This window comes from Phalacrocorax aristotelis, chromosome 5 (assembly GCF_949628215.1).
Source record: "Phalacrocorax aristotelis chromosome 5, bGulAri2.1, whole genome shotgun sequence".
NCBI lineage: Eukaryota > Metazoa > Chordata > Aves > Suliformes > Phalacrocoracidae > Phalacrocorax > Phalacrocorax aristotelis.
Window position 1 is genome coordinate 1,737,844 of NC_134280.1, and position 7,402 is coordinate 1,745,245.

A 7,402-nucleotide genomic window follows, 5' to 3' on the forward strand; every position below is an offset into this window, starting at 1 on the left:
CATTAACAGTTTTCCCTTGAATTAGAAGTACAGAATAAGGCTCTAGCATTACGCTCTCACACAGGAGTGTCACTTAGTGGGGTACCATTGCCCTAGATTATTTATATTGTTAAATTCACGCATTCTGTAGAAGCTGCTCGATGCTTCATGTTGCCCTGAGACACAGTCTACGGAGGCTATTGATCTTATCGCCATGAAAGTGCCATCAGGAGTTCGTTGTAGTTGATGGCTCTAGCCACTAAGTCCAGCAGCGTACTTTCCTGGAGAGCTCCTGAAAAATCTCTTCAGCGTGGTATCCCTGAGCAAAACCAGTCGAAGCTTGTGGATGTCTAGAATGCTAGGCTGACGCAAGGTACTAATGAAATAAAAGCCTAACAGTAAAGGACAAGGTAGCAGACCTCTGGTAAGAACACGTGTCATTTACTCTGAGGTGAAGACCTAAGTAGGTACATTCCACTAAGTATCACCTGAGTATGACTTTGAAGAGGAAAAAAAAAAATGCTTCAACATACTGTAATATCCGAGGAGACCATTTTAACCTGATGTATCTGGTCCTTTACTGGACAGAAGTGAGGAGATAAAGGAGAATTAAAAACGGGTCTTAAAATGCCAAAGCAGTAATAGCGGCTGGGGCATTCTTTTTTTCACATTTTATAGATGTTTCCATTAAAAAAAAAAATGTAACATTATTAAATAAAATTATACAGACATTAACTACAGTGTATGTCTATCTAATGACTGAATTTCTCCCTCATTTACTGCTTTAACCACAGCAGTACAGTTAAAGGGTAGCGTTCTGGACAAAGCTGAGGAAACCGGTCATTAACACGATACCCTGCTGTGGATTCATAATGTTACAGCTTATCCTGCTTGAGTAATAAATTCGTAATGCCTCTATTATACAAGAATAATTCAGTCTGCACTAGCTGCGGCCTTATTTCAGTACTCAAAGAAAAAGCTCAGCCCATCACTTCCAACCCAAGTAGCCATATTAATAGACAGCCCATGTGAAGTCTGTTCTTCTTGTAAAATTACCAAAAGCACTTGTTTTGTGCTGCGTCTGTAGCGCGCACACAGCGCCCTTCCGTTGCGCAGCTCCATGCACGAGTTGACCATTTCAGCTCGCGGGACAGAGCTATTCGGAGCTGTTGGTGCCAACGCAGGAATTTGAGTCACGCTATTGAAAAGCACGCAGCCTGGCGGGAGCCTCCGTTGTCCTGAAATCAATGGTTTAGGCTTCTAAGTCGCTTAATGTTTTTGTTCTTAAGTGACCCCAGTCCTACCAGCTGGCCATATGGGCCTGTCTGTAAGCAGGAAGAATCATGCAGGAGGAAATAAGATGTTTTCTTGCCAAGAAGGCGGACAAAATATAAACAATTTCTTGGATGTACAGCCGCTGTTTGCTGGGCTCCAGATACAGCACGCTCGCTGTCAGCAAAGCCTGGACAGCTACGTCACTGGAAGTTTCACAGATGCAGAACAGGTAAATGATTAAAAAGCCAAGTGTTTCAAAAAGCCTGGTGTAGTATAGAGAACTCTTACGGAGCCGTATGTAGAGGTTCACAAAAGCTGATGGGAGCGTAACGAATATGCTCTGGCTTGCTCCGTGGCCACCAGCGAGGGGGACTCCTCCGCGAGTAAATCAGGGCGGCCGAGGCTGCTGCTCCAGAGCTCTCTGGAGGGGCCTCTCGCAACTGACTTTACAGGGAGCTTTGCCAGCCCTGCTGTGAGGTTGAGACTAACTTTAACCTTTAGAATATCCTCCTGTAGGCATTGCCAGAGCTCTGGAGATTGTTGCAATTAAATCCCCAGGCTGCTAAACTCTGCCTTGCACTGTGGAGGGGGGGACCAGTGAGACTGGCCAAGGTAATACGCACGCAAACAGTGGCGCTTTGAGGACAGAATTAAGTAGATACATAACTACTGTTGGCAATGTACTTTTTAATTTAAAGTGCTCCGTATAGCTGCATTTTGCAAGAACAGAGGTCAAGTGAAGTCAGATGATGCAGATGTCTGATGAAGTAAATTTTTTTGTTTTAAGAAAAAAAAAATATGCTGTATTCACATTTAGTATATCAACTAAGACAACAAAAAAACCCATGCAGTTTTTAGTGGTTATTATATTTTTATGAATTAAGAGGGAGCTGTAACGGGAAATGTATCACTGTGGCATCAGCATGACTGTTGTAATCATGTGAGAAACGTTGATGGTGGTTTTATATTGTGCAGTGTTAACTTTTCACATGATTTACATGGGTTAACTTGAAAAATAATTAGTGCTAGGAAGCCAAGGCTGTTTGCAGAGTTTTTCTTTCTGAGAAATAGATTTTGCCTCGGCAGTTGCTATAATATCAAAGAACATTATTTGGTGTATGTTCTATAGAGGTCCACGTGCGTGCCCCCATTTTTTTCTGGGGGGCTCCTTGAAGAAGAGAAATGTCACGGGGATAAAACAGGATAGGCAAGAAAGATCTGATGGCATGTTACTGTAGATGCTAAAGTGAGAATAAATGAATAATTGTAATGACCCCTTGCTGAAGCAGCTCTGCTATTTCCTTTTGATCTGGCAGTTAAACATTTAATAGTACCTTGAATTATGCACAATAAATTATTTCCTTTCTCTAACTTTCTTTCCCACAATTTTTGAGTTTTAATCGAATTTTTTGGTTTTGTTTCCCTTTTCTCATAGGCACGCCTATTGTAAAGTAAAATTTCTTCTCTGTTTTCTTGACTCAGACTGGCAAAGTCCTTTTTTCTCCTGAATTGCTTACCCTTGTACTTTCTTGTGCCAAAAGAGACACTCTGCTCACACGCTGAGAGCGGTGCTTAGATCCAAGTGTCCAAATGAAGCACCTGGTAGGCGGCGCACCATATGTATATGGGAAGGTGCACGCTGAAATTTCACTGACTGAATTTCATTTACGAGAAATCATTTGTTCACCCAAATCCCTGGAGCGATCTTCGCTTCCTGTCGTCATCCTCACAACGGATTTTGCTTAGCCATTTGTGAAAATTCATGTTAAAGATAAATACTGCAACGATCATATCTTCATCAGTTTTTAAAAATGTCTGCTGCCAGTTTTGAATTTCCACCCAGGAATAGGATATTTTCTTAACTGAAGACGGAAAGAGTGAGAGATGTGCCTGTCATGGACAGCATTCTAGTAAAAGACCAAATAAAGACTTAATACACCAGTTTTACCTATTTAATATATAACCATTTTTCTAATACCACACTAAGTTTGTAATGGATTTTCACATCTTAAGGATTTCTGTTTAGCAGGAGGCAATAATTTGTGGAATTATTTATTTGTGGAAAGAAGCTCTGATATCTTTATTGGGTCTATCTAATGCTTTAGTACTACAGCAGTTAACTTGACTGTTTTGTTTCTGAAACTTTTCCAAGTGCTTCATGTTTACACAATAGACCTCGGTAAAAATGGCACCATCTGAAAAAACTCAAAACCCTTTTACTAAGAAAAGAACTAGTGTTACGAAATACTCAAAGTAGCAGGAATATGACAACATTTCTTTGTTTCTTTATGCTTTAGAACAGAGAATGGAACCACAGAGGTTATCGTGGCAACAGCACAAGAGATGCGGCACAGATGTTTTTTTTCCTTTCAAAGCTGTGTAAGTAATGAACTCTGGTAGTTAAAATGTAGGATGTAACAGATGAGCTAAGAGAGAATGCAAAGATCAGATAGTCAAAGATATAAAAACTTTAATTATCTCAGAAGCAGGCAAGCTGCAAGAGAGCAAGGGGATAGGCTTAGCCACAAGGGTATAAAGAAAGTAATTTTGTAGGATAAAGACTCTCTTGAAAAGCTAAAATATTTATCTGCAGGGGTTTTATTGTAGAAGAAACAGTAGAGATCTTTTCTTTAAATATAACAAAGGTAGACTGGCAGTCAGAGGGAACGTCAAAAGTAAAAAAGCAGAGGTCAGATCAAACTGGCCAAATTAAAGTGCCACGTATCTCCATGGCCAAGTAATGCTTTTCTAAGAGATCTGCAAGAACCTAGGGATTTACAGATAAAAAGCTGCTAATATAACCTGAGTGTAAATTAAAAATAATGTCATAAAACAACTAAGCTTGACAGTTGAAAGCTACTGGCCAAATTATCTTACGTTTACATCAAATACTTCTCCTTAAATGAAAATGTTTCTAGAACGTCAGCAAAACAGATGATAATAAAGAATATCCAGATTAGCTTGGGTTTTTCAACAGACGACAAAATCCTTCAAAAGTACGCAAGAGACTAATCGCAGAGGTGAAGACTGCCTCAGAGAGGAAGAGTAAGACGTCTCTAGGTATTAAAGTAAGCACAGCAATTTAGGAGAATGGCAGACCAAGTTCAGCTGATAAATACATGTTCTGAAAAGCATAGCCTGGACACCGATGAAACCTGAAGTATTATTCTCAGAAAAAAAGACCCGGATGCCATTGTGCACGGATCTCTGAAGTACTCCGTCCTAATGCCCAGTGCTACCGTGACAGAGTATTAAATATTTAAAAATACAGAAGAGGTAGCAGAATGGTTGGGGTAGACAGCACAACTAGAAAGAAAAGTGGCATGTGCAGACACAGGGAACTGTTCAGCCTAGAGCTCGTGTCAGCTCTAAGGAGGCACATTCAAAATGCGTATATAACAGCAAAGAGATGGGCAGGTATCTTCCCCTGGTACCTATCCTGTTTTTGTCTCCAAGACAGACCAATGACATTTTGAAAGAAGGAACAGCCTGTGAAAGCTGTTCCACAAAACTGCCCATCATGAACGGGAACGAACGAACATCTGTTTAACCACTTTCACCAATATTCATTTAAAATACTACATTTTTAAGCGTTCGGATAATACAAATCATCAAAAGTGTTGTCTAAATCTTGGATCATGTTTCAAAAACCGGTGTTTCTAAGGTCTGATTAGTATTTAGCTAGGCTTAAGGCAGCTGTAGACAAACTGCGGATTTGTGGCTTTCCTTGACGTAAATATCAACTCAGTAGGAACTCTAGTGTACCCAAAATTCAGTTAAGATCATCATCTGCCATCTGAACAAGAGAGTTTGTTTCCTTCATCTGCATACCAAGGGGAACATTCATCTTGTGAAACTTTCCGTTAAACAATGAAAGTTTACAAGAACGCGATTATCAAGCACAAGTCACCGTAATTCATCAGCGACTGTCTTAGGCTGTAGAGAATATGACCAAAGCCTGGCAAGGAAATTTACAGGATGGCTACTAGATGAATTTACCTACTTGGTTTACCCTTCATCTCACAGAAAGGTTGATCGCTCCCAGATTGGTTGGCATTCAAGCGATGGACTTAATGGCCATCTGTTTAGGGACTCACTATTTACTTCTCTCAGCTATATGGATGTGTGCCAGAAACAAAAGGGTTTGAGATTAGCTTTGAAGAGAAGCAGCAAATTTTTTAGCTGTACAGTTTGAAATCTTAAGCTCTTTCCAATAACCTTTTCTGAGACAAGCACAGGATGAAGTAGAGCGAATAGACCCGTGGTTACAGACACTGATATTCAAAAGCATGTCAAAGTGACAACGCAGAAGAAATTTAACCAAGAATAAAGTTAATCAAGACAAAACAAAAATATTTCACTCATAGCTGGGACAATCAGCTAAAGAGAATAAAAGAAAGCAAATCAATCTCTTCGACAATGATGTGGCATAAATGTTTTAGGTTAAAATGTATCTTTGGACATATGTAATATGCCTCCAAATAACCATAAATCCAAATCCCAAATCCCTGAGATGTATAGTACAACTTTAAAGTTTAATTTGAATCCTATGGAATACAATGCATTTCTGCTCATTTGATATATATAATCACAGAATCCCAGAGTGGCGGGATTTGGAAGGGACATCTGGAGGTCATCTTGTCCAAACCCCCTTCTCGAGCAGGGACACCCAGAGCCAGGTAATAATGACATAATGCCACTCCCGCATCATTATATCATTACTACTGAGCCTAGCTGGGCCCTATTTTCTGTAAAACAGGCCAAAAAAGAACAATTTTGTATTTGGAAAAAATAAAAGGTGGACACTGCAGCACATGGACAAGGCGGCTGAGGAAAGCAGCGCTCAGAGTCCCACCTCACGTGGCAGAACCCTTCGTTTATCATCCGCTCCCCCGAGTGTCAGGGCTGAAGGCCCTTCTGAACCCTGTACCCCCATGCTGAACGTTTACACAGAGAATCACCAATGTATATTTGCAATTAAATGAAACGTAAAGCCAAAAGTAAGGGGTTTATTTTCAATGCCTGTATTTAGAAAATGAAATATGGAAAAGACGAGCTAAAAGAAAATACTACCGGCAATGACAAAGTGGCAACTAAAATCACGATAGTCAGGGACACGCTACTATATCTGAAGTCTGTGAAGTGGTTATTGCTGATCATTTTGCCTGGTGCCTGCTTTCTCTGCCTTGCTGGAGAACACAAACGCTTACAAATTTCTTCCTTTACATACATGGAGTGTTTCTTGCTTGTTTGTTCAGCCTGTTATGTTTGTCTAAAGTACTTGTGCTCCAGCATATGCTGCTGTTGTAACTGCCGTGCCATGGTTATGGTTGAGAAGGCATTTAATTCTAATTCTGTGTTTCAGGAGCTTACCACCCTCTAAACAAAATACATTTTGGACGCAAATTTTGGTGCCTGTTCTGAGCCCAGAAGGAGCTACCCGTTATGTCCAAGCTGTGCTACAACTGGGGGGGCTACAAAATCTTTATTCCCCACATTTTGAAAAAGATTATGGAAATCTTCTTGCCTGTCTGTATGCATCCTTTTTAATCATTTGAACTTAAAGCATGACACTAATTTTCAGTTGCTGCCTATGTTCATGAAAACATACCTGACTGCAAAGCAGGGGGATTCTGCAGAAGGTACGAAACAGCCGCTCTGCCTTTCCAGACACCGCAGTGAGCATGCACAGGTCTGTGTGCCCGGAACTTAGCGTATTCACAAATTGCTGATAGCATCAGGCTCCTGCTTCTACCCTCCTCCCTTCCCTTCGCAAAACAAGCACGCAGAGGAAAGATAGAGCAAAAGTTATGAGCTTGTGCAGGGGCCTCACTGCAATTCCTCACATTTCCACGGATTTCATGTGCAACTCTGGCAAGTCATTTGGCAGCACGTAGAAGGGTGGCCCACAAAGCTAAGTTTAGGAAATGGAGGGAGAAGAGCTCTAGCAAAACCTCTCAGAGCACTTTCCATCATCTACAGAAAAAGCCCAGGAACGCTAGCCCCTGCGGGCCATGGCTGACCTTTGGGAATATTCCCCTTAAGTACTTTCCCCTTATCTGTAAAAGAGAGACAATAGCACTTTCTTACCCACAGATGCAAGAGTAAATACAGTAAAAGATTTAAGTGCTCATTATACAGTCTGACA